The following is an 8,116-nucleotide window of genomic DNA, read 5'->3' on the forward strand; positions in this document are numbered from 1 at the left end:
TACTTAAAGTCTAAATGCTAAAAACAATGTGATGGCAGATATATTAATTGAGAAGGAAATTGGGACGTGTGTGTGGTCACATATGGGATACATACTCGCACAAAGATAACAAGGTAATACTATATATATATATATTATCAAAATTTATTAAAATCGTTATCTAGAATGTGTGCTCATGTCTCTTTATCCCTTATACAGGGTGTCCTTTTTTTGCCAATCACGTTTGTGTAGATAGAGTGGACTTAACGGAGTTGGAAAGTCCTCTACCATTTTGCAATTTTCGCAATAATTAACAAGATATTAATTACTAAAAATTGCAAAATATTGTTCTGGAATAATTTTTTACTCAAATACTATCAACTTTACAGAAAAACTGCAAGAGACATAAATTATTTATTTTCTTCTCATAAAGTTTTGAGAATTTTTTCAGAATATTTTCAGAATTATTTAATACCGTATTTTCTTATGTTGATAAAAATAAGAAAATGCAGTACTAAAACGTCGATAAAAAATTCTGAAAAAATTCTCAAAACTTTATGAGAAGAAAATAAATAATTTTTTGTCTCTTGCAGTTTTTCTGTACAGTTGATAGTATTTGAGTAAAAAATTATTCAAGACTAATATTTTACAATTTTTAGTAATTAATATCTTGTTATGTATTGCGAAAATTGCAAAATGGTAGAGGACTTTTCGATTCAGTTTAATCCGCTCTATGAACACAAAAGTGATTGGCAAAGAAGGTCGTGATACCCTGTATAGGAATACGCCGAGCGGCCGAGGAAGTAAATTTTCGATTTTCGGTCGCTTATAACAAGCGATACTAGAGGAAGCGAGACAGCGAGAGAGCGGCCGTCCTTTTCGCTCTAATACTCGCTTGTAGAGCGAGAAGGACGGGTGCTGTCTTGCTCGCTCTCGCGGCGAAGATGGCCGACTCGATGGCGGTAGGTGTCTGCTTGGTGGGGGTACAAGTGGTGGGGCTGGTTTCCGTGTTGCCGGGGAGCCAATTGTGATTTTTTGAATTGTCATTTTTTGGTCTTACTCTGTGTCCGGTCCTCAACCAGTCCGTCATTCTGTCGCAGTCCAGCAGTTATTTCGCTCAATTAAGATATACACTACGCAAAAAAATTAAAGGATCACTTAGTCCACCTCAAAAATAGGTAAAAATTCAGAAGAGTGTAACTTCGTAAAAAATGATCATAACAAGATTTTTAAAAAAGCATTTTAAAGCTTGAAATCTCTACTTTCGAAATCGATAATTGATATTTCGATCTGATTGATTTTTTACGTAGTTATACGAACAGAAATGGGTATCCGTTAAATCTGAAAATTTTGTACAAACTTTACAAAAGTCTATGGCATGAACTAAAAATCGCACACAAATGGAGTTCTAAACAGTGGAAAGAGTGAATCTTTACCTTCAATTTGCTTTTTTATGGAACGTTGTACGATTTTTTTTCGACGAGTTATTCGACATTGAAGCAAAAATAACCCTTTTTATTCAATGTCGAATAACTCGTCGAAAAAATATCGTACAATGTTCAATAAAAAGGCAAATTGAAGGTAAAGATTCACTCTTTCCACTGTTTAGAACTCCATTTGTGTGCGATTTTTAGTTCATGCCACAGACTTTTGTAAAGTTTGTACAAAATTTTGAGATTTGACTGATATCCACTTCTGTTTGTATAACTCAGTAAAAATCAGTCATATCGCAATATCGATTACCGATTTCGAAAATAAAGATTTCAAGCTTTAAAATGCTTTTTTATAAATCTCATTACGACCATTTTTCACGGAGTTCCTCAATCTTGAAGTTTGCCTACATCTGAACAGACGATTAAAAAATCATTTAAAATCGGTATTGAAAAGAACCAAAATTAAAATTCATCAATCTTCGTGAAAAATGATCGCGGGACAATGTTTGATAATGCGTTTTAAAGCTTGAAACATAACTGTCGAATGATTCGAATCATATTTCTCTGCAAAAATTTCATTACAAATGGCGCTAATTTAAATTAAACCTTATTAAATTGAAGAACAAATTTGTGTGCACGGGTAAAACAAATTTTTTTTCTGCATGTTCTTTTAAGTGGACCGTAGAGCTTAACATTACCCACTTAAAATGATTTCTTAAGCATTACGCTACATTTTTTTTTCACTGAAGTGTAACGATTTGAAATGAATAATGAATTTTCAGGTTTTTCTCTAAAAATTTGTATTGTTGCCACCGGTATTAGCATTACCTGAGGTGTACCACGGGGAGGTTACGTGGTCGAATTTTACACCTCGCGCGCGCGCGTGTGCGTGTACATATGTATTTTTGTTAGCCAAAAACTGGTGAACTTGTACATGTTGAGACATGACCAAAACCTAGTTTTGCCACCTCTATTTTCAATAACGTCCTGCAAACGTTGTCTCATATTAATACATCTCCGTATTGCGAACTGCGGGATAGTACGCCAAATTTAACGGAGCACTTCCGCTAATTGTCTCAAATTTTCTAATTGTGGATAATTCCGTCGTAATTGACGACCAACCATATCCCAAATATGCTCTATTGGATTGAGATCGGGACTCATTGGAGGATGATTTAAAACCGCAATATGGTTCTCTCTTAGAAACTGTCGCGTAATGTTTGCGGTGTGAGGACGTGCATTATCGTGCATTAAGATGAATCTGTTTCTTGTCTGATCACGAATTGGACAAATATATGGACGCAAAATTTCATTGATATATCTCTTAGCAGTCAATCCAGGTGGTGGTATAACAACCAATGTTCGTGAATTTCGTGATATACCTGACCATTACGGAACCTCCATAAAATCCTATAATTGATCTGTTACAATTCTGACGATATCTTTCGCCATGACAACGCCATACTTGTTGCCGTCTGTCATTCTCATATAGAAAAAATCTCGATTCGTCCGTAAAAAGAACATTGCTCCATTGTCTTTGAATCCATCTGACATGACGATGTGCGTACGCTAAACGAGCACGTCGATGATAACGATTAAGGATAGGTACTTGCAAAGAACGATACGAACGCAAATGAGCATCTCTTAAACGATTTCTGATAGTTTGTGCACTAATCTGACGCACAGGTTGCTGCCTACGATTTTGAATACCGCTAGCAATTACATTTGCATTAGTAAATGGTTCTGCACGGGCGTGTCGAACAATAATTCTATCTTCTCTAGGAGTAGTTACACGTCTTCGAACCTGTCCTGAGCGTCGCTGACATTCACTGGTTTCTTCATAGCGAGCATAGATACGGCTGACAACGGATTGACTTACTCCTATCATATTCGCAACATATCGTTGGCTGTGGTCTTCTTGCAAAAGAGTGACCAAGTGCATTACTTCCTGTTAGATATTATTTGAATTAGCCCGCGCGCTCTATTTAGTTATAAGTCCCTAGATGCTGCGGCGACTTTTAGCCCGTTCACGTTGGCGCGCCATGTGTCTCCCCCTTGAACGAGCAATAGCGACTGCGCATTAGAATTCCTTTTATTCTCACGTGAGAGACTGTTGTTGCGGCAATAAATAAGTTTTATATCAGTTTTTTTTAGTTGTTTTCATTGCGAAGTAACCTCGCACGCACACACACATACACACACACACACACACACACACGCACGCACGCACGCACGCACGCACGCACGCACGCACGCAAGCACGCACGCACGCACGCACGCAGGTGCATTCTACAAGCACATTCACAGTATATTAGGTATAAATAGCGTACTCATACGCACGCGACGCAAGTCGCCGAGGAACATTTCTTTAACATTATTTTGGTCCTGTGAGCCGGATCTCTCTCGAACGTTGAGAGTATCCATATTGCCACACGCAACAACCTATGTGCTTCGTTTCGCAAGGTCATTCCAATTAAGTCTCTCGAAGTACAACAGTCTGATGATATACTCGACAGCGTGAGTACCAGCACACAATCAATCGTCTCTAAAAAAGGGTTTACTGCCATACCGACAAACTTGGGCGGACATCACACACGTTCCGCGAAAGTCAGAGTGCCTGACGACACAATCTCGTGCTCTGGCGTTTCACATCTTCAAATTCTTCGCATCCTGGAACAAGGGTCAGATAGCCGCACATTAGAGCATAAGAAGCATCTACCAACCAGGTTATACACAACAGACACCGAGCACGGAACATCAACCCAGAAATTCGTCGTTGAAGTCGAACAACAAATGCATATGTAACGATACATTTAAATCGAAGTATATAATTGTCAATTGCACGTAAGTTAACGTTTTCACCACTGTATTATATCACAACAAAATGGATTTATCTGTCAGCGAAGCGAAGTTAAAGCGAAGAACGATAAAGGCATCGGCCACGCGGCTTCAGACTTATTTAGAATCTCCACAATCCGTGCACGCATCGAAATTCGAGTTAGCTGAACGTAAAAGAAAATTAGCAGAGCTATTTGGACAGTATGACGAAGTACAATCCAGAATCGAACTTTTAGATATAAACAATGATGATCCAGGCGCTGTCACGGCGCACGCAGACGAGCGTGCACGGTTTGAGGAGTCATATTATAGGCTTATGGCATTATATGAACAGCGTCTTAGTCATATTGATCAATCCATTGGCGTGTCGCAATCGATCGGTAGCAATCACAATCGGGCGGTAAATCACAGCGATACAGAAACGCAAATTCGATTACCCAAGATACAATTGCCTACTTTCACGGGTGCTTACGAGGACTCTCTCTCTCTCTCTGGTATACATTTTACGATTCATTTGATAAGCTTATTCACACTAATGAAAAATTGTCGTCAATTCAAAAGTTTCACTATTTGCGCTCCTCACTAAAGGACGAAGCGGCTAACGTTATTAAATCTTTCGATATAACAGCCTCCAATTACAATGAAGCATGGGAATTATTGATCGAACGTTTCGATAATAAAAAACGCATAATCAAAACCCACATTAGAGTCATGTTTGAGATAACACCGATTCATAAGGAGAGCCCCATGGCATTACGCGGTTTGATTGATGAAATTCTTAAACATTTTAGAGCACTTAAGGCGCTTAAAAGACCCGTAGAACATTGGGATGACGTGATGATACATTTAGTAATAAGTAAACTTGATGCTTTTACAGTCAAAGAATGGGAGCTAAGTCGTACAGGGCAGACGATACCCACGTTTAAGGACCTTATGGAGTTTTTATCAGAGCGCTGTAAAGCGTTGGAGACAATTGTCAATAAGACATCTTCTCGATCTGACACATCAAATAATTCTTCCAAGTACAAAAATCCTACCTCTCACGTATCTACAGCAAAGCAAGTTTGTGATCATTGCAAGAGCAACCATTTTATATTTCAGTGCGATTCATTTCGCAAACTTCCGGTTGAAAGGCGTTTTGAAATCGTTAAGGTCTCATTTATGTATTAATTGTTTGAAAGCAAAGGGACATCAGGTTAGGAATTGTACGTCGAGTCATTGTAAAAAATGCGGAAAACCGCACAATACTTTGTTGCATTTTGAATCGGCAAGGATTAATGGATCAAAAAATGAGAATCAATCAGATAATCAATCACAGGGATCAGCAGATGTTGCGACCACAGATGTTTTGCGTCCCGTAGTATCCCAGTGTATTCAGCTCAATAATGCGTCTAACGTATTTTTGTCAACTGCTCTAATCAATATATATGACCGTAATGGAGGACTTCATTGTTGCAGGGCTCTATTGGATAATGGTTCCCAAATAAATTTCATTACAGAAAATTTAGCAGACAAATTACAGCTCGATAATCGTGTCATGAATATGTCAATAAGCGGAATAGCAGAAGGAACATTTGAGTCAAAGAGAATGGTCAATGTTAAATTTCGATCGCGAATAAACACATATAGTAGCAGTCTTGATTGCATAGTTCTTCCTAGAATCACACACACAGAAATTACCACAACAGTTCACTCCCATGGCAGGATTTAAGATCCCATCAAACATCGTGCTCGCCGATCCTAACTTCAACATCCCAGATGAAATTGATTTGCTCATAGGAGCACAAACGTTCTGGCAGCTTATTTGCGTAGGTCAGATTAGGGCCTGCAAGGCACATCCTATTTTGCAAAAAACGAAACTTGATTGGGTAATTTCTGGTACAAGTCAACAATCTTCGGTCAATATAGTTACGGCGTCCTGTCATATTGCAACGAAAAATGAATTAGACAGCTTGATTTCTAGATTTTGGGAAGTTGAACACAACATTTCTTCTAATGACAAACATCAATACAGGCCTGACGAGAGAAAATGTGAATCACATTTTCAAGAGAACGTACGTCGCAATTCGGAAGGTCGGTTCATAGTTAAACTACCTATTAACGATGAGAAAATAAAGCAATTGGGTGATTCATTGGAGATCGCTAGACGGCGTTTCTTCAGTTTGGAAAAACGCTTATCATCACAGCCTGAAGTATATTTACAATATTACGAATTCATGCGTGAGTATGTTAATCTCAATCACATGCGCGAAGTTAATGATATTAAAAACTATCTTACTATATGCCACATCACGCGGTTTTTAAGGAAACCAGTACTACCACTAAATTGAGAGTGGTCTTCGATGCTTCGTGTAAGAGTATATCAGGAGCATCATTGAACGATACATTATTAGTCGGTCCCACTATTCAAGAAGACTTATTCTCCATTTTAGCGCGATTTCGCACATTTCAATACGCAATGACGGCCGACATCGCTAAGATGTATAGGCAAATTCTCATAAACGAATCTCAAAGGTCTCTTCAACGTATTCTTTGGCGCGAGTCTTCCCATGATCAATTGAAGGTGTTCGAGCTCTTAACGCTCACGTATGTCACAGCGCCGGCTTCATTTTTAGTTATCAGAGTGATACGAAGACTTGCAGAAGATGAAGCAAATTCATTTCCTATTGGTTCAAAGATAGTCTTGCGCAACTTTTATGTCGATGACTTACTCACTGGCGCGTCTACGTTACGAGAAGCTTTAGAAATAAAGGGACAATCGAATGCATTGCTTAGCAAAGGAGGATTCGAATTATGCAAATGGGCGTCTAATCATCTTTCTCTTTGGGACTCAGAAGGTCCTTGTAACAAAGAATTTAATTTAGCAGGGAGTTGCAGCAACGAGACCAGAGCGTTCGGAATAGTCTGGAATTGCGAATCGGACACTTTCAGGTTTAACAGCGTAGGAAATCATCCTCCACTGGAAAGACCTTCTAAGAGTGGCATCCTCTCTAGAATAGCTTTAATCTTCGACCCGTTAGGTTTATTGAGGCCATCTGTTGTAATTGCAAAGATGCCGATGCAGGAAATATGGCGTAGTAAAGTTGATTGGGACGAGTCTCTGTCTAACGAATTGCACACACGATGGAAACAATACGAATCCAAATTACTCAGTAGTATCAAGATATCATGCAAAGTAATCACATTCAGTGAAATTTGGCACATAGAAATTCATGGATTCTCTGACGCAAGTCAGCATGCATATGGAGCCTTTATCTTACAAGGAAAGTTTCACAACTGTCCAGAACCGATTTGATTCTCCATGAAATATATTGTAAAACACGAAAATCTAAGAAACACGTATTTTTTTATACGGGCCCTAACGCATGTTTAAGGGGTGAAACACCCTTTTGAAAAAAAATGGAATTTTTCTTTCGAGGCGAATATCGTCGGAAGTACAAAAGATAGAAAAAAATTTTTTAAATAAAAGTTGTACGATTTCAAGAATACTTTAAAGTTATAAAGAAAAAAAATTTTTTTAAATTTTTTTGTTTAACAAAATACCCCCACCACCCGTAATTTTCTTTAATTTTTAAATTTTTTATTTACCAAATTAAAGATTATTTTTTTACGAATTCTACCATGTGTAATAAAGTTACAATACGATATATCATTTTCGAGAATTAATTATTAACTTTTCCGTATATAGGGGAAAGTTGCTGAATGCGTACTGGTCACTTAAATCGTACCTCGTCGATATTTTATATTAAGTACAAAAATACGAACTAAATGAAAAATGAGTAATATAGACTAAAAGTTAACAGGTTATACCATATTTTGTGCGTGCAAACATTTTAAAAAATCAGATATAACAAATGTTAATTTTT

This window comes from Trachymyrmex cornetzi, unplaced genomic scaffold, assembly GCF_001594075.2.
Source record: "Trachymyrmex cornetzi isolate Tcor2-1 unplaced genomic scaffold, Tcor1.1 scaffold91, whole genome shotgun sequence".
Taxonomy (NCBI): domain Eukaryota; kingdom Metazoa; phylum Arthropoda; class Insecta; order Hymenoptera; family Formicidae; genus Trachymyrmex; species Trachymyrmex cornetzi.